The 3,518-nt window shown below is 46.6% G+C and overlaps 1 long non-coding RNA gene across 1 annotated transcript; it reads right to left on the bottom strand.

Annotated features, from left to right (window-relative positions):
- Positions 1-2,220: 2,220 nt before the first annotated feature.
- LOC135911771 (uncharacterized) lies at positions 2,221-3,059 on the bottom strand. The gene is made up of 2 exons (XR_010567445.1): positions 2,788-3,059; positions 2,221-2,683 (listed from the first exon to the last, which is right to left on the bottom strand). It is a non-coding gene; the product is annotated as an uncharacterized lncRNA (long non-coding RNA).
- Between the last annotated feature and the right edge of the window lie 459 nt (positions 3,060-3,518).

Here is a 3,518-nt window from a genome sequence, read left to right as displayed (position 1 = left end):
CCAGATGGGAGACTTTGTTTACAACGCTGCGACAATTAATACTAATTATTGTTAATGTCCTCCTATCTTCTTTTTGTGGTCATTTCTTTCTTTCAGAAATTTTGTAGCGAGCATTGTTCGCTGACGCCTTTGCAGAGCATTTTGTCCACTTCTAATGAGATGACTCGACGTTCAGCATGCGATAAACGATTGGGACACCGACGAATAGGATACGTATCTCCAGTGTTTATACGGTGGTGAAGAAAAGATGTTTGGCCTAAAGACCTGTCGCCGAAATCAAAGATGTCACTGTACGATTCAAGCAGGAGTCGTATGTTCGTGGGCTGCGCAGAGGCGAGGTCAGGTGCAATTATTTTGGCGAAGTCATCCGTTAAGGAACCAGAGCGGTGAGCAGCAATTCGCCTTAAAAGTGCAATGTTGGTCCACTTCTTTTTAACAAACTGCTCTTTAATGCGCAATATCTCGGCAGTAACTTAAGAAACGTGTTTCCAGTCGATGCGTCTTGCGATACCGCCAGCTAAATCCACAAACTGCAATATGTTCGGTAAAGTAAAAATTAAGAAAATAATAAGCGATTTGTTTCTTAATAATTTGAATATGTGTTTCGATTTCCCATAGTAGTTATGCCCACCTTTTCGAGAAATCCAACTCAAGGAGAAGAATTGTGCTACTTAGCACAAGTGATTTTTAAAAATTCCGTGGAACTAGATATACGTAGACATAGGCTTTGATTGCTCAGTGCCTATGGTGTTGGGCTGCTGAGCACGAGGTCGCGGGATCGAATCGCGGCCACGCCAGCCACATTTCGATGGAGGCGGAATGGGAAAACACCCGCGTACTTAGATTTAGGTGCACGTTAATGGACCCGAGGTGGTCGAAATTTACAGAGTCCTCCACTACGGCGTGCCTCATCTTCAGAAAGTAGTTTTGGCACGTAAAACCCCATAATTAAAAAAAAACCGCTCCTACCCAAGCGCTACTTCCAGAGTGCAGGACAGTGTTTTTGCAAGCAAGCGCCGCTTACCCAGCGAGCCATCATTTGCTTCTGGCAAGCGCGACATTCAAAATAAATTCACATGGGTCGAGACGAAAGTTGTCCAGGACCAACTGTCAGCGACATCCACAAGGAGGGTGGTCCGCGTTTTGATTAAAGCATAAATGAGGCGAGACCAAACGCTGTCAATTAGAAGATGTGTTTTAATTAAAAGAAAGCAATGATGATTTCATCCTAACAAAATGTGTTTCGTAAACAGTTTTCTTAGATCAGGGGCTCAATTTATCATTTATAAAATGTACCTATTCTCTAGTGCGTCCCGGATAAAACCGGTTTGCGTTGTATGAGTAGCAATGCTGTGCACTCTTGTGGCGTTCGCACAGGCACGCTCGCAAACTTCGTCTACTACAATAAGCTCCCTCCCATGTTTTCGTGTTTGGGTCCTCCATGTGTTCTGTCAATTCTGGTTGTGCCAGTGTACCGATGGATAAGTGCAAAGTTTGAGGTGGTGTTTGCGAGGTTGCTTTCATTGCTCTTACGTGTTGTGTTAAGGCTAATGAGGTGTGAAGGCTGAACAAGTGTCCGCTTTCGCCTCCTTCGTGCGGCATCGGTGGTAGACGGACTGAGCGGCCTTTGCGACGATGCGGCCAAACCCAAAACCGAGTACTCTCGTCCATACGGAAAGAAGCGGTGCTTTGCAGAAGGGCGCGATAGGACGCGACAACCCTATGGTGGGTGTTTCGATGCATCGATTTTCCTGTTGAACAGGTGATCTCTACTCAACCGTACATCATAATGAGTATGCAGTTACATTGCACTGCCTAGTGGAAGGCCAAATCGCTTCGAGTTCCAGGACATATTAATTAAACTGCGTTAATCGCCGGCCTATATCGCGCAATTGACAACAAAAAGTGACGTCACATTTTCCTACCTTTTCCTCGTGTTCCTCTTGACGCCCAGTGCCCCATTGTTAACAACGAGCAATAATTCTGCGAACAACACACACCCTTTCTTGTAACTCCGCATTTGTGGGCTCTGACGCTTGATAAGCATAGGATTTCTTCTTAGATCCCAAGTACTTTCATTTGTTCTGATTGCGTGTCGTGCAATGTAAAATACCCATGTGATGTCACATGGAACGATGTGAAGTATTATATGTAACACAAATCGACACACGAGAATAATAAAAGTACGAAGGCTTCTGCGCAAAAGGAATACAAGTAGTAGACGGTGGAAGAATATATTTATTATCCTAATCATCAAAGAACTAGAAATGTAAGAATTTCTTTATATAGAACGATCGAATAAAGGACGAAATAAACACAAATCTCGTAATCTGGCTGCACGGCAAGGGTAGCGACCCACATATCGCTCTGTCGCGCCTACGTGTCTGCATTCAATCCCTACTCAGGTGGCCTTCCTCGCCAGACCTGAGGCCTCCGCGTCGTCCTCCACAGTGAGCAGTGGGACAGTCCCGGCTCATGTGGCCTTCTTGGTTGCACTCGTCTGTTCGGCCGGGGCTGCTTCTCGCTGATAGGCCACGCTCCCTATTGCCGACGTCTCCGTAGATGGTAGGGAGCTCCGCCTTCTGTGGGTTTGCCTCACGCAAGCAGACCGCTCCAGCCTCCAAGGCGCCTCCATTGGGAAGGTCCTGGTGCCAGGAAAATCCACTGGCGCCCCAACCTGCGCCTTTGTAATAGCCATTGTCAAAGCAGCCATCCGCACAAGAGCCCAGCAAGAGACACCGGAAATTGTGACGGTAATAGAGGCCCATCTGTTGCCTGACTACTTACCAGAAGGCGGCCGGGTGGTTGCTGCTTCCATTCCAACGTTGGCTCCGCCCCGGCGCCTTTGTCCCGAGAAACCGGCTGTGAAACTGATCTGAATGTCAGCCATGACCAAGTGTTCTTCACGTCGAAGCCCTCTTCTTCTTCTTTCGCTACTTGCGAGCACCACGTGCTTCTATAACTGCTCTAGTTTCTGCTGCAGGTATTACGAAATTAACGCCTAGAGTTGTGGGATTTTGTGAGCTTTAGTGGCCATTTTCCGTGTTGGAAGTTTCTGAAGCTGATGATGAACGTTATTCTGTTCGTATGTAGTGTCTAAAAGAACAGAAGAACATGCAACAGAAGTAGTGATTTCCTGCTGAAGGCTGAAGGTTCTTGTTACTACGAATAACTTACGAGATAATTCTTGAATAACCAACCCTGCCTTAGCGGAAAGTTACATTGCGCATCAGATTATTTACTTCCCTCGGCAACGATGACGAAAAAGAAACTTGAGACGAGAGGGAGCTGCAAATGTGTTGAAAATGGAAAGAAAAAGCTGCGCGTGCAGGAGAGAAGCAAAGCACAATACGCAAATACCCCAGCACGAGGCAGGTGCTGCCCTCACGCGCTTGACGAACGCCTATCAAAGGCGGTGCACTTGCTCAAATTAGACGAAAACATAAATGGACGCGGTGGAATCTGCGTGGCATACCGCCCACCTAATTTTTGACTTGATTAGGAAACAAACTTGCCTG

Source organism: Dermacentor albipictus, chromosome 1 (genome assembly GCF_038994185.2).
Source record: "Dermacentor albipictus isolate Rhodes 1998 colony chromosome 1, USDA_Dalb.pri_finalv2, whole genome shotgun sequence".
NCBI classification, from domain to species: domain Eukaryota; kingdom Metazoa; phylum Arthropoda; class Arachnida; order Ixodida; family Ixodidae; genus Dermacentor; species Dermacentor albipictus.
The sequence above is the reverse complement of the archived record's forward strand: the minus strand, read 5'-3'. Positions and strand labels throughout refer to the sequence as shown.